This window comes from Taudactylus pleione, unplaced genomic scaffold (genome assembly GCF_031769625.1).
Source record: "Taudactylus pleione unplaced genomic scaffold, aTauple2 ptg000176l, whole genome shotgun sequence".
NCBI lineage: Eukaryota > Metazoa > Chordata > Amphibia > Anura > Myobatrachidae > Taudactylus > Taudactylus pleione.
In genome coordinates this window covers 8,071,653-8,095,065 of record NW_028284578.1, presented here as the reverse complement: position 1 = coordinate 8,095,065, position 23,413 = coordinate 8,071,653, and the positions used below count along the sequence as shown (strand labels likewise).

General features: G+C 41.2%; 2 pseudogenes; one reads left to right on the top strand and one right to left on the bottom strand.

Moving 5' to 3' along the window:
* Nucleotides 1-18,268: 18,268 nt before the first annotated feature.
* On the bottom strand, nucleotides 18,269-18,387 carry LOC148520530 (5S ribosomal RNA; annotated as a pseudogene).
* Nucleotides 18,388-20,396: 2,009 nt separating this feature from the next.
* LOC148520529 (5S ribosomal RNA) lies at nucleotides 20,397-20,515 on the top strand (annotated as a pseudogene).
* The last annotated feature ends 2,898 nt before the right edge of the window (nucleotides 20,516-23,413 follow it).

Genomic DNA, 23,413 nt, shown 5'->3' with positions numbered 1-23,413 from the left:
GTTCATCAAGGGACTGCTCAGCACTGGGGTGCTCTTCCCCAGTGTGAAAAAAAGGGAAATTAAATTAATAATATCAATCCACAAAAAAAATAAATAAATTTGTGTGTGTATGCGTTAGCAACTTAGCTGCACTATTATTGTTTGATGACACTGCCAGCCAGACTGCAGTGTTAGCAGAGTGTGTTATTCTTATTCATAAATAATTAATCTTGTGACACTAAGTGGTAGTGCAGTGTGTTATTCTTATTCATAAATAATTAATCTTGTGGCACTAAGTGGTAGCACAGTGTGTTATTCTTATTCATAAAAAATCTTGTGACACTGTAGGTCATTGATACTGCAGGGTAATATATAAAATTGGCACAAATTGACGTATATGGTGTACCCCACTTTATTTGTGTTTGTTGATATGGAGAATGGTCAGTTGAGACTTGAGAGGAGAGCAGGAACCACATACTAGTGCTGTAGCTGCTGCCATTGCCACCAGTCATGATGATACTAGTCCATCTACATTATCTACTAAAGCCATCACAAGGGAAAGTTAACTGCAGAAAGACATAAAATTGGCAATATGCCAGTTTTACCACATGAAGTGGCAAGGAAAGGCTAATGACTGGTGGTTCTGCCTCTTATGATGATGTAAGTAAAAGTGAACATGCTGACATAGAAATCGAGGACTCTTCTGTGGAAGTGCACCAGGATGAGCAGAATATTTGTGTAACTGATGCTAATGAGGATATTGATGATGAGGATGTTGATGATGAGGATGTTGTTTGAGTGAATTAGGCATCAGTGGCTAAAACAGTTGTTGCCCATGATAAGGAAAAGCCCATTGTCATGCTTGGGCACAAGACAAAAAAAAACTTGGTTGTGTTGACTCATCTGCATCACCAGTGTTTTTTTGGGGGAAAGTTTAGTTTTTTATCGGCAGATGCACTTGCTGGAGAAACTGAAGGAGAAGCCACCACTGCATCATGTTCCACTTGAGCTGACAATTTGCTTACCAACAGCTCTTTGCATCTCTTCAAATCTGTGTCTGTTGGGAAGAAAGACACAATGTCTTCATCCCTTCTGGGATTAAAATCCACTCCCAGCAGCAACAGCAGAAGCAGGCATAACACTCAAGGATTCTCAAGAAAAACACAAAGTTAGACTTAAACCTTAAATTTTAAAACTTGCATTTGCTATGTTCGGCTTGTCCACATATCTGTGGTTAAGTGGACAGTGGGTACAACAGCATTTTGGAGGCTGCTAATTAATTTTTTTTAATGTCCCTGTACAGGTTGGGAAATGCTTTACTAATGAAGTAGAATCTTTGCAAAGGATTGTTTAACAGTCAATTGTTTTTTTAAAGCACTACTAGTAGCCTTCTGGTCCCCTTCTGGGATGAAAATCCACTCCCAGCAGCAGCAGGCATAGTGCTCAAGGATTCTCAAGAAAGACACAACATAAGACTTAAACCTTAAATCTTAAATATTGCATTTGCTCTGTTTGGCTTGTTCACATATCTGTGGTTAAGTGGACATGGGGTACAATGGCATTTTGGAGGCCACTAATTAATTTTTTTTAATGTCCCTGTACAGGTTGGGAAATCCTTTTCTAGTGAAGTAGAATATTTGAAAAGGATTGTTTAACAGTCAATTGTTTTTGAAAGCACTATTATTAGTCTTCCTGGTCCCCTTCTGGGATGAAAATCCACTTCCAGCAGCAGCAGGAGGAATAGCACTCAATGATTCTTCTGGAACTAGGACTGATGTAAATTAGTAAAATATTTTTTGTTAATGCCTCCTCTCCTCCCTCATAAATATGCTTTGGAATCAAAAAATGTAATGAAATTTACTACCAATCAATCCTTCCTGTTCCTCCCTTCAACTACATACATATTCCAACTCCCTCATTTGTTTCTTGATGTGCCATGTTGGAAGTTGAACTGCCATATGTTTGTGCCACCCACTGCTGCAGCTTAGCTTAGTCAGCAAAATGTTGTGCCATAACTGGATAAAAACAATATTGTGAGCTGTGAGGTGTTCAAAATTTACTGGAAACGAGTGGAAATTAATGTTTTAGAGGTTAATAATACTGTAGCAACAAAAAAAATGATGTGATTTTAGCAGATTTTATCAATTTTTGAAAAAAAAAATACAGATCCAAAATGAAAACCAAAACATGCAAGGGGCGTTTTTTGGCAAAACCAAATCCAGATACAAAACACAAGGAGATACAGATAGAAAACCAAAACACGGGGGTTGGCCCACATCTCTGCTTAAAACGTGTACTGTAGTGGCAGAGTTTGGGAACCTGTGTCATATATATTATATCTGAACACATGAAGCAGCATAGTTAATCTAAACTGATGCATAGCACACAATCTCCATGCCTTATAATATGGAGATGCTCTTTCACTGAAATAATATAATTAAATTGCACTAATGTAACACTCAGGGCTAAATGTAATAGGTTGTGAATTTGTAATAAATGCAAGTTTAGCGCTAAACTCACATTTTTTACTCACTCACAAATGTAATAGGGTGCGACTATAGTAAAGCAATTTTCGGACTTTACTATAACTCGCAAAAAAACATCTTGCATCCAGATGTTTTCCCATTCTCTAGATAGAACTCGGGCAATGTAATAGAGTGTGAGTTCTTCACTCACACATATTACTGCCTGAAAATTCTCAAAAACAATAGACCAGCTTCAGGATAGCGAGTTTATCCTGAGCAGGTCAGATTAACATAGAAACATGCACATATCCATGAGATACGTGCATGTTCCCCAGCAGCATAACCATCCCTGGGCTCTGTACAGCCTGGGCTAGTTTTCAAAATACATGTGCCAAAATGTGTAGGGGGGGGCCTTGTATTTTAAGTACCAGCACAGGGCTTTTCAGATCCGGTCCTGGATGTGGAAATACTGGGGACAAAACAAGTAGGGTTCCCCTGTAATTTCCATAACCAGCACCAGACTCTTTCTAGTGAGGGGTAATGCCACAGCCAGAGAAACCCTTCCACCATGGATCCCTGGGGAGGTGGAGACCCCCCTCAATAAAGGGGTCACCCTCTCCGGGGCACCCCAGGCCTAAGCAGATAGCCCTGGGCTATCACCGGCACCCCTGGCTGATGGGTGCTGGGTTGATAGTGTAGTGTGTTGAAAAAATAGAAGTGAAAATATTGTTTTTAACTGTGGAACTACAGATACCAGCAGGCCCCACATGCTGGTACTTGTGGTTCCCCAAGTACGAGCATGGGAGTGGGGCTTGCTGGGACCTGTAGTGCCACAGCTAAAGACAATATTTTCGCTTATATTTTTTTGTGAGGGGAATTGGACCCCCCTCAGATCAGGTATGTTCAGGTGGGTCCGGTTCTCAGAGAACCAGACTCGCTAATCTCTAATAAATATATATATATATATATATATATATATATCCCTTATCCTAAATGTTGGATTTGTGAATATTGGCATATGAATAATGAGTTATCTTGGGGATGGGACCCAAGTCTAAACACAAAATTTATGTTTCATATACAGATAGCCTGAAAGTAATTTTTATGCAATATTTTTTAATAATTATGTGCATGAAACAATATTTTTGTTCATTAAGCAATGGTGGGGAAGGTACTCAAAAATGTAAAAAAAAATTTGAGCATTTCAAAGATTGAATTTTCGGATTACAGATGCTCAACCTGTACTAGCATATTGTAATCCACATATAATGAGTCAGCTTGGTCTCCCCCCCCTCTTCTCTGCCAGCCCCCACTCTGTCTGGCCTCACCCCATCCTTTGCTGCTCTGTTCCCCACAGTGCTGCAGCTGTTTGTCCCACCCCCCTACTGCAATCTGACCCTGCCCTACCTAGTCAGACATCCAACATATGTGCTCTGCCCCACCCCCTTACTCCCATAATTGCTTTACACCCTGCAGCCGATCCTCCACTCCTAGGTCTTTCCAGTCTTCCTAATAGTGGGAGCCTTTGCAATGCATGCCCTGATTTCCACTGTACGTGCATTGAATAGATGGTACAGACAAAAATGTTATATAGCTGTATATAAAGTTTTGTTTTGTTCAAACAATGCTTAGGATACCAAAGGCCATATTAAATTTGAGGCGAAAAGTCCAATGCCGGACTTTTTGCCATCATCTGAGGTTTTGGAAGTGAAAACTTAACGCTCTCGTCCCCGCGATTCCCCATATTAAATTTCATTTCGGCGAATATGGGCCCCTGCGAAAAGGAAATCAGCGAAAAGTTCTGTCATTATAGGGGAAATCAGCCTGATACCACCCAAAAGATGCTCTGACCTGGTGGATCACTATGGGTACCCCTGAATAGTCCTGCTAAAGGTATGTGGGGTCTTTAAACGGTCTCAATAGGTGCTGTATAGCGTCTTTGGGAAAGTGGTAAAGAATAGCATTTAGCAACTTTTTTGGGAAGAAAATAAGATGTCCCATTAAATTTGAGGTACATGAAAATGGATACTAGCATATATTAAAGTGGCTAATGTGAAGTTTTAAAAATCATGAAAAATACACCTGCCGCAACCACCTGCAATCAAAAAAGTACCTACCACATACTTGGGGACCTCCCTGAGTCTATTTCGCTAGTTTAGTAGTTTGTCCCCCATTATTTTTTGCCCCCAAATTAAAGTACCTTTTTTGGGGTGTCCTTTAGTCCTTTTAAAAAATTTTTTGACACAGAATAATTTTGGGGGACTGTCCAATGGGTGCAGGGTTGTTTTTGGAAGTCTGCACCCCAAAACCCCAATTCTGCACTTGTTCTCGCCACCTATTCAATGGTGATACTTTTTCGCAGGTCCCAACGCATAGACTTTTTGCCAGAAAATTGAATATGGGGATAAGTCAAACCTGCGAAAATGACGTCATCAGCAATAAAGTATCGCCAATAATGGGTTTTCAGAGCCTAATTGAATATGGCCCCAAGTGTCAAAACTGTGACTGTACTTGTAACATTTAGCCATGTTTGATCTATGTATACTATACTTGTACCGTAAAGTCTATTTTATGGTAAGATTACAGTAAATCACACAAAGGTCAGAGATGAAGCCTGCGGTAGAAGTAGTTTTCCTCCTACACCCATTTCCATGCACCTAGGCACTGAGCTATTCCTGTCATTGATTTCTGCGTGCAGCTGCTCATTGAATCTCATTTTATGCACAGGCTGAGTGCTAAGTCCCCCCTGGGTTCAACGTATTAAGCAGAGCAGCAGCCTGAGGCTTGGATCAGACATTCATTTTGTACCTTTGTAGAAGGATTACTGAGAATTTCTCAGGCTGCTGTTAAAATCTTAATTGAAATTCATGAGTAAACATTATCATTCAGTGACTTACACAAATATACTACTGCATATAAATGTGAGAAAGATAAAGGCAGTCCAGCAGTAAGGGGGTGTACAAAGTGTACACGAGGTTCAGAGGGACCCAAACTGACCGCACTGGTTACCTATCCAGTGCCACGTGACACAATTAGACAAAAAATACCCCCAAGCATTCAAGCCGAACACAGTATAAAGTCTACCCCTGCAGCCCCTCCCCTCGGCAATTACTCCAGTCACCTGGTCCGTACTGTGCTGTAAATAGTAATGAATGATGTCACAACATCATTAGGCTACTTTACTTCTGTCCATGACTCCCTGTCACCAGGGTCACCTAGGAGGAGCTGGAGGAGGCGAATGCAAATGGAGCTGGGCACAAGCAGCAAGATGCAGCACTGCCCACTCTGCACAGCAGCTACAGCACCACTTGAGCTTACTGCAGACACCCTCCCAATCCATGAGGCAGCGTCAGCAATTAAGAAGTGGAAGAGGTGACAGTGAGACAGAGTGTGGTAAATGACAGTGTATTTTTACATTTTTTGTGTGTGTGTTAGCCACACCTGTCATCAGAGTAGGTGCGCAGGTGTGCTGTGCTCCTGTCTGTCAAAGGGCTGCTGCCCAAAAAATAAATAATTTTTTTTTTGTGTGTGCGCATGTTAGCCACACCTGGCTGTCACTGTCATCGGCGTAGCTGCACAGGGCTGCTGTGCTGCTGTCTGTCAAGGGCTGCTGCCCAAAAAATAAAACCAACAATTTTTTTTGTGTGCATTTCAGCCACACCTGGCTGTCACTGTCATCAGCGTAGCTGTGCTGGGGTGCTGTGCTACTGTCTGTCGAGGGGATGCTGGCAAAAAAAAGAAATAAACAATTTTTTTTTGTGCATGTCAGCAACACCTGGCTGTCACTGTCATTGGTGTAGCTGCGCAGGGGTGCTGTGCTGCTATCTGTAAAGGGCTGCTGCCCAAAAAATAAAAAAATATATTTTTCCTGTGTGCAGTTGTGTGCGTGTGGTGGACAGTCGGGAAGCAATCGGGAAGCCGACTGCCTATATACCGGCAGCCAGCTTCCCGACTGTCTTATCCCGGCAAGGGTGAAATGCGGGCGTCTATATGTAGACACCCGCATTTCCCCGACGCCGGGCACCGCGAGCGGACAGCCGCGGGGGGGAGGGTTAGGTTTAGGGTTCCCGGGGCGGACAGGGTTAGGCACCCCCCCGGGAGGGTTAGGGTTAGGCTAGGGGGAGGGAGGGTTAGGGTTAGGCACCCCCGGGGAGACTTAGGGTTAGGCACCCCCCCGGGGGACTCTTAGGTTTAGGTAGCAGGGAAGGGGGTGGTTAGGGTTAGGAACTTAGAGGGGGGATTAGGGTTAGGCACTTGGGGGGAAAATTAGGGTTAGGCACCCCTAAGGAGGGTTAGGGTTAGGGGGGTTAGGTTAGGTTAGTGGATACTTACCTATCCACGATCGGGATTTCCAGCTCCTGTAGGGCTGCCGGCCGGCGGTATTTCATACCCATTCCGGACAGTCACATGACAGGAGAGCAGGATCCACATACCGGTCTTGTAGCTGCCGGCAGCAGTCATGATGACGATGCAAGACCGTCAACATCATCTATGAAGGCAATAGTACCAGGGCTTAAGTCAGGCCAGAAAGTCAGGATAAAAAAATTAACTTTTACCCTGTTAAAACAAAAATATTGTAAAGCTAATTCAACTTTAGAGAAACAAAAAATTGGCAATATGCCATTCACTACATCTAGTGGCAAGGAAAGGATAAGGTTTGGCCTTTACTATTTATGACTGGTAGTTCTAGTGATGATTTAAGCCCCTCTGCTTGTAGGAGAGGTAAAAAAAAAATTGTTAAGACGAGTAAGACACCGGAACCAGCTCTGTGCTCTAAAAAATCACAAATTCCTAAAGAGAGTCCAAGTATGTCTACTGTTGCCATGTGTGAGCCTGACCTTTCTAGTAATACTGTACTTGAAGAGGATCTTCCTTCCACCATCTGTGTGCCTTCTGACATAAAAATCGAGGATGCTTCTATGGAATTGCACTGGGAGGATGAGGAGGATATTTATCTAGTTGGCGATAACAACCTCCTCCCTGTTACGTCACTTGCAAGCCATTCATCAAATTGGAAAGAGTAGTTAAAATTCTAAAACTCTGGGGTAAAAAAGCCAAACAACAATCAGTCCAGTGTCACCTAGCTGCTCCGTTCTATCTGGATCCAAGTGTCTGCAACCTCCACCACCAACACCTGCATCATCATCAACATCCTCATTCATGATTGGAGGTAGTCCTGCATCCAATTTCATAAGCATGACTGACTCCTCTCATATCCGTGATTCCTCAGAAGGATTCTTGAGTGCTATGCCTGTTGCTGCTGCTGGTGGTGGATTTTCATCCCAGAAAGGGACCAAGAAGATTAATACTAGTAGTAATTTAAAAAAACAATTGACTATTAAATAGTCCTATGGTAGAGGAAGTAAGTATAACAGCTGTCACCCAGTTCACAGCGGATCACTGATGTCATGATGGCTGTGATAGTATTAGATGGTGAAATAATAAAAAATGAGGATGATAGTATGGAGGAAGTGCAAAAGGAGGATGGGGGGACATTTGTGTCCTATCTGACACTAATGTGGATGTTGATAATGAGGATGTGGTTTGCGTAAATCAGCCACCAGTGGAGTGCAGTTCTTGCTAATGATAAAAAGACAGCCAGAAAAGCCACGTCTTGGGTGTGGAATTATTTTAATCTAAATTCTGACAACAGTTGTGAAGGCATCTGTTCCATTTATAAAGCAAAAGTTAGCAGAGGAAGGGACGTTAACCATCTAGGCACCTCCTCCCTGTTACATCATTTGCAGCGAGTTCACACAATTTGTTTAACAAATTTATGATAATTTGTAAATTAATAACAAGCAGTCCAGTATCAGCTACCAGCAGCTTCTACAGGCATATGCAATCTCCACCACCAACACCTTCATCATCACCCTCCTCCTTAATAATTGAAGGTAGTCCTTCCAAAAAATGTTTGGTGGGGGACCCAAACAAACCAAGGAGTTCAGCCACAAAAGTGTCAGTCCTAGTGGCTAAAGTGCTTAGTTTGTTAAACTGTGCATGTCCTTTTTAATATCCCACATAAGAGTGGGTAGGAGGGACAATTCCATTTTGCACCTCTTTACTTTACATTTGGCACAATTTGGGGCAATGCCGACTGACATTATTCTAGTTTATTAAACTACCATCCAGTCTGCCACTACTGTGTGGCAATGTTTCATAGATGTCTGATATTTTTTTAAACTGCCGTGCGTTTGTGCCGCTGCTCTGTTGCTTACTTTAGCCAGCCGGCTCACTGCAGCCTTTGGCCTATATTGGTGAAAAATAGTGAAATTAATATTGAGAGCTGTGAGGTGGTTAAAAATGCCTAGAAATGCCTGAAAATGATTATTATTTAGGCTAATATTACTGTAGGAACAGAAACAGGCCCACATTATGTGGTTTTAGCTGTTTATATAATTTTTTGGAAAAAATACAGATCCAAAACCAAAACCGAAAAACAAAACACCAAGGAAAAAAATCCCAAACCAGATTCAGATCCAAAACCAGGGGAGATCCAGATCCAAAACCAAAACATGGGGGCTGTCACACATCTCTAATATATATATATATTAGGGGTGTGCACCGGCCACTTTTCGTGTTTTGTGCTTTGGTTTTGGATCTGGATCTTTCTTCGTGTTTTGGATCTGGATTGGTTTTGCCAAAACCACCCTTCCGTGTTTTGGGTTCTGGGTTTTGTGTTTTGGATCTGTATTTTTTTGAAAAAAAGCATAAAAACAGCTAAAATCACAGAATTTGTAGGTTTTTCTGCTCCTATGCTATTATTAACCTCAATAACCTTAATTTCCACTCATTTCCAGTCTATTCTGAACACCTCACACCTCACAATAGTGTTTTTATGTCCAAAAGGTTGCACCGAGGTAGCTGGATGACTATGCTAAGCGACACGAGTGGGCGGCAGAAACACGTGACCCATCTAGGCGTGATACTGCAGTGGCAGACAGGATGGCAGTTTGAAAAACTAGGCCCCAAACTGTACATAATGCAAAGAAAAAAAAGAGGTGCAAGATGGAATTGTCCTTGTACCCTCCCACCCACCCTTATGTTGTATAAACAGGACATGCACACTTTAACAAACCAATCATTTCAGCACCAGGGTCTGCCACACAACTGTGGCTGAAATGATTGGTTCGTTTGGGCCCCCACAAAACAAGCTGGCAATTAATCTGTCCCTGCACAAACTGGCTCTACGGAGGCAAGATGTCATCCTCATCCTCCTCATCCACTGATTCCTCACCCTTTTCAGTGTGTACATCCTCATCCTCACAAAGTATTAACTCGTCCCCACTTGAATCCACCACCACAGGTCCCTCTGTACGTTCTGGAGGCTGGTCTCCCTGGAAGAGCTGATAATTCATTTTGATGAACATCATCTTCTCCACATTCTGTGGAAGCAACCTCCTACGCCTTTCGCTGACAAGGTTCCCGGCTGCACTAAACACTCTTTCGGAGTACACACTGGAGGGGGGCAACTCAGGTTTAATAGAGCCAGTTTGTACAGGGGCCTCCAAATTGCCTCTTTTTCCTGCCAGTACAGGTATGGACTGTCTGACATGCCTACTTGGATGCTGTCACCGATGTAATCCTCCACCATTCTGTCAATGGTGACAGTATCATATGCAGTGACAGTAGACATGTCAGAAATTGTTGCCAGGTCCTTCAGTCCGGACCAGATGTCCAAACTTGGTCCTGCCTGCCCTGCATCACCGCCAGTGGGTTGCTTAGGAAACCTAAGTTTTTTCCTGGCAGCCCCAGTTGCGGGAGAAAATGAAGAAGGAGCTGTTGACGTGTCACGTTCCGCTTCCGCTGACAGTGTGTTCACCAGCAGGTCTTTGCACCTCTGCAGGCTTGTGTCGGCCGGAAAGAGAGACACCACATAGGCTTTAAACCTAGGATCGAGCACAGTGGCCAAAATGTAGTGGTCTGATTTCAACAGATTGACCACCCTGGAATCCTGGCAAAGCGAATGAAGAGCTTCATCCACAAGTCCCACATGCCGAGCGGAATCGCTCCGTCTTAGCTCCTCCTTCACTTTCTTCAGCTGCTTCTGCAAAAGCCTGATGAGGGGAATGACCTGACTCAAGCTGGCAGTGTCTGAACTGACTTCACGTGTGGCAAGTTCGAAGGGCTGGAGAACCTTGCACAACACGGAAATCATTCTCCACTGCGCTTGAGTCAGGTGCATACCCCCTCCTTTGCCTATGTCATAGGTGGATGTATAGGCTTGAATGGCCTTTTGCTGCTCCTCCATCCTCTGAAGCATATAGAGGGTTGAGTTCCACCGCGTCACAACCTCTTGCTTCAGGTGATGGCGGGGCAGGTTCAAGAGTGTTTGCTGGCGCTCCAGTCTTCGGCACGCAGTCGCTGAATGGCGAAAGTGGCCAGAAATTTTTTGGGCCACCCAAAGCGTCTCCTGCACGCCCCTGTCGCTTTTCAGAAAATTCTGCACCACCAAGTTTATTGTGTGAGCAAAACATGGGACGTGCTGGAATTTGCCCAGATGTAATGCCCGCACAATATTGGTGGCATTGTCAGATATCACAAATCCCCAGGAGAGTCTAAGTGGGGTAAGCCACTGGGCAATGATTTCCCTCAGTTTCTCTAAGAGGTTGTCGGCGGTGTGCCTCTTACTGAAACCGGTGATACACAGCGTAGCCTGCCTTGGAACGAGCTGGCGTTTCTGAGATGCTGCGACTGGTGACGCTGCTGCTGTTGCTGCGTAAGGTGATACATCTACCCAGTGGGCTGTCACAGTCATATAGTCCTTAGTCTGCCCTGTTCCACTTGTCCACATGTCCGTGGTTAAGTGGACATTGGGTACAACGGCATTTTTCAGGACACTGAGGACACTTTTTCTGACGTTTCTGTACAGTCTCGGTATCGCCTGCCTAGTGAAGTGGAATCTAGACGGGATTTGGAACCGGGGACACACTACCTCCATCAATTGTCTAAATCCCACTGCACTAATGGCGGATACCGGACGCACGTCTAACACCAACATAGCAGTCAAGGCCTCAGTTATACGTTTTGCTTCAGGATGACTGCTGTCGTACTTCATCCTCCTCGCTAAGGACTGTTGGAGGGTCAATTGTTTAGTAAAAGTAGTGGTGTTCCTACTTCCTCTCTGGGATGATGAACGACTCCCAGCAGCAGCAACAGCAGCTGCGGCAGCAGGAGGCGTAGCAATGCAGGATCCTCCGGAGGAATCCCCGATAGGAGAGTCAGTCATGCCAGTGACATGGCCTGCAGGACTACTTCCGATCCTGACTAAGGAGGAAATTGATGAGGAGGGAGTTGACGGTGTGGTTTGCAGGCGCTTGGAAACAACAGGACAACGGGATTTAGGTGTCCCTGGACTGCTTACAGTCTTAGCCAAAGTTTCTGAACTTGACAGTAACTTATTATGAACGCGCTGCAGGTGCCGTATAAGGGAGGATGTTCCTAGGTGGTTAACATCCCTACCCCTACTTATTCCACCTTTACATAAGGTACATATGGCAAGACAGTTGTTGTCCAGATTTGGATAGAAATATTGCCAGACCAAAGAGGTAGAATGTTTGGTCTTCTGCCCAGGCATGACCGTGATGGGCTTTTTCATCCCACGGACAACAACTGTCTCCCCCGGAGCCTGATTTAAACAAACCACATCACCATCAGAATCCTCCTCGCCAACTTCCTCCTCAGCGCCAGCTACACCAGTATCCTCATCCTGTTGTACTTCAACAGTGACATCTCCAATTTGCATATCAGCAAGTGGACTGTGGGTGCTCCTTTCAGCACTTGCAGGGGGCGTGCAAATGGTGGAAAGAGCCACCTCTTCCCGTCCAGTGCTGGGAAGGTCAGGCATCGCAACCACCACCACACTTGGACTCTCCTTGGGGATTTGTGATATCTTCTTAGAAAGCACAGTTCTTCGCTGTGCTTTTGCCAGCTTAACTCTTTTGATTTTTTTAGTGGGAGGAGGGCTTCCATCGTCATGTGAAGCTGAACCACTAGTCATGAACATACTAGGGATCGACCTTAGCCGTTCCTTGCCACTCCGTCTCGTAAATGGCATATTGGCAAGTTTATGTTTCTCTTCAGCTGATTTAAATGTTTTTTTCAAGGTCATTTTTCTGAACTTTGTCATTTGGGATTGTATGTGCCCTCTATTATGACATTGGGCATCGGCCTTGGCAGACGACGTTGATGGCAAGTTATCGTCTATGTCATGACTAGTGGCAGCAGCTTCAGCATTAGGAGGAAGTGGTTCTTGATCTTTCTCTATTTTATTTTTATCGGAGAAAGTTTGGTCCTCCATTTATGTTATATCGATTTGATATATACGTGTGGCTAAACACAGAAAATATTTTTTTATTTTTGCTGGAGAGTAGTGCACTTTGTGGGTTACACCAGCCTTTAAGAAATGAGCCAGCCGGCTCTTTACTTATGGGACACAGGCAAACGCTAGGCGCTGCTCCTTTGTTGATGCACGTGCGGCTACTGCGCACACAATTCACAAACACAGAAAATAATTTTTTTTTGGTTTGGTCTGGAGTGTACTTTGGGAGTTACAGCACCCTTTAACGGTCAAGCCAGCCGGCCCTTTACTTATGACACAGGCGCACGCTTGGCACTATTTTGTTGATGCACGTGCGGCTACTGCGCACACAATTCACAAACACAGAAAATATATATTTTTTTTTTGGAGTGTACTTTGGGGGTTACAGCACCCTTTAACGGTCAAGCCAGCCAGCCCTTTACTTATGACACAGGCGCACGCTTGGCACTACTTTGTTGATGCACGTGCGGCTACTGCGCACACAATTCACAAACACACAAAAAATATTATTTTTTTAGCACTTGGGGGGAGCACCCCTGATGGACAGAGCACCCCCTGGACAACACTACAGCACCCCTTTAGGACTGGGACACTGCACAGGACTTTGGAGTGGACACAGCCCCTATGGAGAACTGACTGCACAACACAGTCCAGCCAGCCCCTATGGACTTTGAAGTAGTGAACACAGCACCTATTAACAACAGCAGCACAGCACAACACAGCCAGCCCCTATGGACTTTGAAGTAGTGGACAACAGCAGCACAGCGCAGCACAGCACAGCACAACACTACTCTGCACTACACTACACTACACTACACAGCCCAGCCAGCCCTAACTCCCACCCTCCCTCTTCACTGTCCACAGCCGAGTGAGAAAATGGCGCCGACGCGGGTACCTTATATAGGATCCAAAACCCGCGAGACTCGGAAAGCGGGATGATGACGTTTTGCCTCGATTTCAGATCCGAGTCAGGCGTGAAAAGTCGAACCTGACTCGGATCTGCCTCGGATCGGGGGGCTCGGGAGGGTTCGGATTTCAGAAATCCGAACCCGGTCACCCCTAATATATATATATATATATATAATATATATATATATATATATATATATAGTGGCAAAGGGAGTACTTTGCCACGTTCTGATGTCCAGAACAGAACTCATTCCCCAGTAAAATTGACAGACAGTTAAATATTCCGCTGTTGCCTCCAAGAAGGGTTCTATACACAGGTTCTATATATATCCAAGTCCAATTACCGGCACTCACACTTACAGCAGAATACTTGCCCGGGTGCCAGCCCAACAAAGAACATTTACAGTGCGAGGAGGGGGCAGAACTACTCGGTCTATATGTTGGTGCTAAATAATTTTGAAAAAAGGTCAATAAAGACCCAAAATTTTGGAGCTTATACCTGGGTGCTTGTTCATTATTTAACACAAACATTTAGTCCCAGCAGTGCAGCCTCTCTTTGCGGTGTCTATATATATACAGTCAGGTGCATAAATATTGGGACATTGATAGAATTTTCATATTTTGGCCTCTATTCACCACCACAATGGCTTTGAAATGAAACAAACAAGATGTGCTTTAACTGCAGACTTTCAGATTTAATTTGAGGGTAATTACATCCAAATCAAGTGAACGGTGTAGGAATTACGATTTCTATATGTGCCTCCCACTTTTTAAGGGGTCAAAAGTAATGGGACAAACTAAACAATCCTAAATCTAACTTTCACTTTTTAATACTTTGTTGCAAATCCTTTGCAGGCAATTACAGCCGGAACTCTGGAATGCGTAGACATCACCAGATGCTGGGTTTCATCCCTGGTGTTGCTCTGCCAGGCCTCTACTGCAAATGTCTTCAGTTCCTGCTTGTACTTGGGGCATTTTCCCTTAAGTTTTGTCTTCATCAAGTGAAATGCATGCTCAATCGGATTTAGGTCAGAGGATTGACTTGGCCATTGCATAACATTCCACTTTTAGCCTTGAAAAACTCTTTGGTTGCTTTTGCAGTATGCTTTGGGTCATTGTCCATCTGCACTGTGAAGCGCCGTCCAATGAGATCTGAAGCATTTGACTGAATATGAGCATATAATATTGCCCGAAACACTTCAGAATTCATTCTGCTGCTTTTGTCAGCAGTCACATCATCAATAAATACAAGGGAACCAGTTCCATTGGCAACCATACTTGCCCATGCCATGACACTACCACCACCATGCTTCACTGATAAGGTGGTATGTTTTGGATCATGAGCAGTTCCTTTCCTTCTCCATACTCTTCTCTTCCCATCACTCTGGTACAAGTTGATCTTTGTCTCATCTGTCCATAGGATGTTGTTCCAGGAACTGTAATGGATTTTTTAGATGTTGTTTGGCAAACTCTAATCTGGTCTTCCTGTTTTTGTGGCTCACCAATGGTTTACATCTTGTGGTGAACCCTCTATATTCACTCTTGTGAAGTCTTCTCTTGATTGTTGACTTTGACACATATACACCTACCTCCTGGAGAGTGTTCTTGATTTGGCCAACTGTTGTGAAGGGGTTTTTCTTCACCAGGGAAATAATTCTTCTGTCATCCACCACAGTTGTTTTCCGTGGTCTTCCGGGTCTTTTGCTGTTGCTAATTTGTAAAATAATAATAAGCAGTCCAGTATTAGCTACCAGCAGTTTCAACCAGCACATGCTAGCTCTACCACCAACACCCTCATCATCAACCTCTTCTTTCATTTGAGTTAGTCCTTCCAAAAAATTGTTTTGTGGGGACCCAAGCAATCCAAGGACTTCAGCCACAAAAGTATAAGTCCTTATTGCTGAAGTGCTTGGTTTGTTAAACTGTGCATGTTCTTTTTAATATACAACATAAGGACGGATGTGAGGGCTCGAGGACAATTCCATCTTCCACCTCTTCTTTGCATTATGCGCTGTTTGGGGCATTGCTGACTGACATTTTTATAGTTTGTTAAACTGCCATCCTGTCTGCCACTGCTGTGTGGTAATGATTGATGTCCTATATTTTTTTATTGCCGTGCATTTGTGCCGCTGCTCTGTCGCTTACTTTAGCCAGCCAGCTCACTGCAGCCTTTGACCTATATTGGTGAAAAGTAATGAAAACAATATTGTGAGCTGTGAGGTAGTCAAAATTGACTGGAACTGACTGGAAATTAATGTTATTAAGGCTAATAATACTGTTGGAACAAAAACAGACCCTAATTACAGTATGTGATTTTAGCTGTTTTTATAATTTTTGGAAAAAAAGAAAATACAGATCCAAAAATAAAACTTGTGAGGGTGGTTTTGCAAAACCAAAACCAAAATATAACTGTTAATCCAGATCAAAAACCAAACATGGGGTTGGTGCACATCTCTAGAACTAACCAATCAGCTCCTAGCTGTCATTTTACAGGCTGTGTTTGAAAAATTACAGTTAGGAGCTGATTGGTTGGTACTTTATCTTTCTCCACTTTTTCTCTCTCCAAGCTTTGGTAAGCCTTAAACCATCCATGGATATCCTAACAAAGATCCATATGTAGGAATGAAATGTTGATGCTGTAATCTTGTTAAATTGCTAAAATTATTTGAAGTCACTTTATGAATACTGGTATATGCACGTGCAGCAGAAGATCACAGCGCCAGTTGGGTGCAAATCCCTCAATGTGGTATTTTGTCAGTTGTGTGTCTATTGTCTCACACTAAAATTTGTAATGATGTGACACTATTATAATGCACCCCCAAAAATGTGTGAGTGTCAGCTCAACCAGCAAAATAATGTAACAGTGGTGATCTATTACATATACAAACAAATAGAAAATACAAGGAGCTGGTATAGAGCGCCTACTGTGCTTATATAGCTTATTATAAAGTGCTAACAATATAAAGTGATATCGTGCAATAAAAGTGCTAATGCAAGGATAGTAATATCAAATTATCATTATCCTCAAATATTTATGCAATTTGTTATATATAAAGTATAACTTATAAAATAACAACGGTCTATATGACTAAAGTGCTATTGCAGAGATCCTTCAAGGATCATAAACTGAATTAACAATCATAACATTCCATAAACATGTGCAAAAAATGCATAAATAATTTAAAATGTGAATCAATAAAAGTGCAAAAATTCATTTAAAATAACATAAATTAGTTTTAATCAGACACAACAATAGATATCCTCCTACATGAAGGATAAATGACATAAAAACACATAAAACCAAGGACAAAAATGTGTATATATAAAAAAGGACTATAGATTTATCAGAATAAATAGGAATAAAAATCGTAGCTTATCTGATAAAAATGGCAAGTTCATGAATGGAAAGATAATAGCAGCCTCCAACGCGTTTCGTCCGTATCCTGGACTTCTTCAAGGGATATTTTAGCTCCTGTGGGGTATCCAATATTTATACCCCCTCTAATAATGACAAACAAGAATTGAAAGAGCTCCTTAGTGACATCACTTCCGGTTTTCTAAACAGTTCCTCTCTATTAAAGTGGAGTAACCACTTAGAATCACATTAGGCCATTTCCTTTATTAAAACATTGTTAAATTGGAAGTCTGTTTCCTAAATATAAATTATTTGCTAGCATATTACTCCTTCCTTGCTGTGTATCGCGTTGCTTCACTTCCGCCCTTGTTATTCGTGCATCGCGGTCCTTCCGCCCTTACTTGAGCAGTTCACTACATCACTTCCTCCTCCGTTGTCAACGTCCCCATTGCGCGCTATGCCTCCTCCTTCCTTGTGCAGGATAGGACCTTTTATCCACTCGTCCGCCCGTCACGTGTGTCACGTCCAGCGTCAAAGCATCTCCAGTTTCTGGCGGCCTCCATCTTTGTACTCTAAATGTCTCCTTTGCCCGCGGCCATCTTGCTACTCTCATAAGTTCCATTTTCTTTGCCATATTTATGCTCCCATCTGCATCATGTTATTTATAATCCTGGGGATAGTAGTTTAGTTATTATTTCCTATATGGAATAATGGATGACAATATTAGTTTAAATATATATAACCAGCCATATGTTTGGACTCTAAAAAATGATGAGAGATTGTGACAGTTTCTAATTATTCTCCACACCTATTCAGAATCATAACTAGAATTCAAACAACTCCATAAATAAATAAATATCACATATATTGATGTATAATGTAGACTTATATGTGGACACTAGTAAAAAATCCTAAAATCATACTATTAGGGACTAATATAGTACATCCTTAAAAAATAATAAGTAATGATGATATTAAAAATTCTTCTTAAAAAAAAAATAAAAAAATGGATGGCAATCTTCTTTAGGGATTTTATAGTTCATATGCATATATATATATGCATATATATATATAGTCTTTTCACTCTGTAGGGTCAATTGGTTCTTATGTGAGTCTTGAAACATGTAATCGATATTGTTGCATTCTGGAAATTCTTACTCCCATCTTCGGATTTAAAAATCAGAGAATTCTTCTTAGGTCGTATGTCTTGGGGGATTCATGCTTATATGTCACATAAAGATACTACCGTACCTGGTCTTCCATAGAGGTCTCCCATCCAAGTACTAACCAGGCCCAATGGTGCTTAGCTTCCAAGATCAGACGAGATTGGGCGCTCTAACCCAGGTATGACGGTAGGTTATATTAGGACCTAACATTAAATCCCTTTTATCTTTTTCATCTTCATTAAAGAAATGGTGCTATCTCATAATTATCGTTAAATCCTCTAGGAGTCATAGTGTCCAATTCGAAAATCCAGAACATCTCACGTTTGGATAATTTATTTGCAAGATCTCCTCCTCTCTCTCCCAATTCCACATGTTCTATAGCTTTGAACGTTAGGTCATCTGGATCCGATCTATGGTGTGAAATAAAGTGTCTTGACACCATATGAGTCTCCACCTTGTTCTTGATATTCCTTATAAGTTCCAATATCTCCTACAGACCAATCCTACAACCCCCATATTTTATTTTCTACCAAAAATTCATAAGTCTTTGGAAAATCCCCCAGGAAGACCCATCATCGCAGGAATAGATTCGTTAACTTCTCACCTGTCTGAATATGTGGACATTTTTTTATGTAAATATGTGAAAGAACTTCAATCGTATTTAAAAGACACTACTAATTTATTACAAATTTTAAAAGGGATGGAATGGAAAGCAACTTATTCATGGGTCACAATTGATGTTCAATCCTTATACACATGTATTGAACATGGTAAAGGGATCAATGCTTGTAGAGAATATTTTGAAGTGGACCCAACAATGAGCACTACACACAAAGAATTTTTATGTGATTTAATGTCTTTTATTCTGGATCATAATTATTTTAAATTTTTACACCAATTTTATCGGCAAATTTGCGGCACTGCTATGGGGACAACTTTTGCCCCTAGCTTTGCCAATCTTTTTATGGGATGTTGGGAAAAGAATTATGTCTATGAAAATAATCCATTTAGAAATAACATCATATTTTTTAAGAGATATATAGACGATATTCTGATAATATGGGAAGGGTTGGAGGAAGATTTCCAATTGTTTTTAAATCACATTTCAGAGAATAATATGAATTTGAAATTCACATCGAAAATAAATAAGAGCACTATTGAATTTCTGGATTTGGTTCTACGTGGAGAAGAAAACACGATTATTACAAAGAACTTCATAAAGGAAGTAGATACCAATAGTTATCTTCATTTTAAGAGCGGACATCTAAGAAGATGGAAAGAGAATATTCCGTACTCACAATTTCACAGAATAAAAAGAAATTGCAGTGAAACACAAACATGTGACGAGCAAATCCAAATATATACAAATCGATTTTTAGAGAAAGAATATCCTCCAAGGTTATTATTGGAAGCAAAGGAGAAAATGGATACCATGGAGAGGAATATGTTATTGGAATATAAGAATGTGGAAGAGGAAGAGAAGAATATCATCCCATTCATCACAACATATAACGCACAGGAGAGAGACATTAAGATTTCCCTTAATAAGCATTGGAAGATCCTTCTAATGGATCCAGTCTTAAAAGAAATTCTACCACCCAGACCCCCCATTGTATTCAGAAAGGCAAGGAATCTCAAAGATTCTCTAGCACCTAGTATGTTAAGTGATATTAATATTTCAAAATCCAACATTATCCATAACTGTCCAGGGAGTTACAAATGTGGCAAGTGCAATATATGCAAATTTTTACATCGGCAGAGAAAAAATTTCAGTAATTCTGCAAATACCAAGGAATACAAAATTAAACAACATCTTAATTGCAATTCAACTTCAGTCATTTACCTCTTGGAATGTTCATGTGGAATAAAATATGTAGGAAAGACCAAACGACCCTTAAAACTTCGTATACAAGAACATATAAGGAATATCAAGAACAAGGTGGAGACTCATATGGTGTCAAGACACTTTATTTCACACCATAGATCGGATCCAGATGACCTAACGTTCAAAGCTATAGAACATGTGGAGTTGGGAGAGAGAGGAGGAGATCTTGCAAATAAATTATCCAAATGTGAGATGTTCTGGATTTTCGAATTGGACACTATGACTCCTAGAGGATTTAACGATAATTATGAGATAGCACCATTTCTTTAATGAAGATGAAAAAGATAAAAGGGATTTCATGTTAGGTCCTAATATAACCTACCGTCATACCTGGGTTAGAGCGCCCAATCTCGTCTGATCTTGGAAGCTAAGCACCATTGGGCCTGGTTAGTACTTGGATGGGAGACCTCTATGGAAGACCAGGTACGGTAGTATCTTTATGTGACATATAAGCATGAATCCCCCAAGACATACGACCTAAGAAGAATTCTCTGATTTATAAATCCGAAGATGGGAGTAAGAATTTCCAGAATGCAACAATATCGATTACATGTTTCAAGACTCACATAAGAACCAATTGACCCTACAGAGTGAAAAGACTATATATATATATATGCATATGAACTATAAAATCCCTAAAGAAGATTGCCATCCATTTTTTTATTTTTTTTTTAAGAAGAATTTTTAATATCATCATTACTTATTATTTTTTAAGGATGTACTATATTAGTCCCTAATAGTATGATTTTAGGATTTTTTACTAGTGTCCACATATAAGTCTACATTATACATCAATATATGTGATATTTATTTATTTATGGAGTTGTTTGAATTCTAGTTATGATTCTGAATAGGTGTGGAGAATAATTAGAAACTGTCACAATCTCTCATCATTTTTTAGAGTCCAAACATATGGCTGGTTATATATATTTAAACTAATATTGTCATCCATTATTCCATATAGGAAATAATAACTAAACTACTATCCCCAGGATTATAAATAACATGATGCAGATGGGAGCATAAATATGGCAAAGAAAATGGAACTTATGAGAGTAGCAAGATGGCCGCGGGCAAAGGAGACATTTAGAGTACAAAGATGGAGGCCGCCAGAAACTGGAGATGCTTTGACGCTGGACGTGACACACGTGACGGGCGGACGAGTGGATAAAAGGTCCTATCCTGCACAAGGAAGGAGGAGGCATAGCGCGCAATGGGGACGTTGACAACGGAGGAGGAAGTGATGTAGTGAACTGCTCAAGTAAGGGCGGAAGGACCGCGATGCACGAATAACAAGGGCGGAAGTGACGCGACGCGATACACAGCAAGGAAGGAGTAATATGCTAGCAAATAATTTATATTTAGGAAACAGACTTCCAATTTAACAATGTTTTAATAAAGGAAATGGCCTAATGTGATTCTAAGTGGTTACTCCACTTTAATAGAGAGGAACTGTTTAGAAAACCGGAAGTGATGTCACTAAGGAGCTCTTTCAATTCTTGTTTGTCATTATTAGAGGGGGTATAAATATTGGATACCCCACAGGAGCTAAAATATCCCTTGAAGAAGTCCAGGATACGGACGAAACGCGTTGGAGGCTGCTATTATCTTTCCATTCATGAACTTGCCATTTTTATCAGATAAGCTACGATTTTTATTCCTATTTATTCTGATAAATCTATAGTCCTTTTTTATATATACACATTTTTGTCCTTGGTTTTATGTGTTTTTATGTCATTTATCCTTCATGTAGGAGGATATCTATTGTTGTGTCTGATTAAAACTAATTTATGTTATTTTAAATGAATTTTTGCACTTTTATTGATTCACATTTTAAATTATTTATGCATTTTTTGCACATGTTTATGGAATGTTATGATTGTTAATTCAGTTTATGATCCTTGAAGGATCTCTGCAATAGCACTTTAGTCATATAGACCGTTGTTATTTTATAAGTTATACTTTATATATAACAAATTGCATAAATATTTGAGGATAATGATAATTTGATATTACTATCCTTGCATTAGCACTTTTATTGCACGATATCACTTTATATTGTTAGCACTTTATAATAAGCTATATAAGCACAGTAGGCGCTCTATACCAGCTCCTTGTATTTTCTACTGGTATATGCACCCCTGGTTTTGATACAAAAGTATTTGACCACACCTGTTAATTATTGAATTGAGTTGTAATCAGACCCATTGCCACAGGTGTATAAAATCAAGCACCCAGCCATGCAGTCTCCATTTGCAAACATTTGTGATGAAGAGCTCAGTGACTTCAAGTGTGGTAGTGTGGTAGGATGCCACCACAGTACCACACTTGAAGTCACTGCTGGGATATTCCACACTTGAAGTCATCCCTGATGGATATTCCATGGTTAACTGTAAGTGATATTATTAGAAAGTGGAAGTGTTTAGGAACAACAGCAACTCAGTCATGAAGCGGCTGTTTGAATTTTGAACTGTGCTGCAGCCCCAGCTCTGGAGCCACCTCTGACAGAGCATATCAGAAATGTTGTAGAAAAATCATGGGCGATGATTGGATGGTGTTTAGTAGTGCACATAAAAATTGTCCATGCAATAGGTGTGGTATGGGAGTATCGCTGGTTTCTCAATGGAAGCAACTGCATTCACAGAAGCTGAGCCATAGACATAGGAGCACCTGCTATGGGTTTGGTGCAGTTTTCGATGGTGCGACTAATGGTGACATCTGAGGATGCACCAATCAGTATTACAGCATGCACTGCTGCTGAAAGTGGGTGTCTCAGTCCTTGCACATTTGGACACATGAATGCACAGAAGGGAAGCAGTTTGTAGCACCACTTGCGTAATCTCGCAGCTGGGCGACCACCAGTACAAGCTGCGGCATGCATGACTGTGTGCAACTCAGATTCATGTTTATTTTTTAAGTTTCAGTATTTAGTATAAGGATGTGAGACATTTTCCTGAAATGTTGGCCTGTGAAGTCAAACACCATATATATGTATAAAAAATATCTACATCAGAAAGATATCTGCCTCCACCTAGTGGCTGTAAAATTAGAATCAGAACTATTTGGACTCTAATTTTTATTATCAGTTCTGCAATGTGAGCTTGACACAAATCAAATTGTATTTGTATTTGTCTCTTTTAGTAAGTACTGTATTTCCATATGATAGCAGGTTTTAAAAAAACAGCTGCATTAGAATTTGACTATAGTGCAATGTCATCTAAAAAAAATATTCACCTGTTTGTATTGCCCAGCAGTCATGTACATTATTGGGATAGGAAATATTTCTGCAGATATAAATTCCCAATCAAATATCTGTCCTGTCCAGCTCTTTTT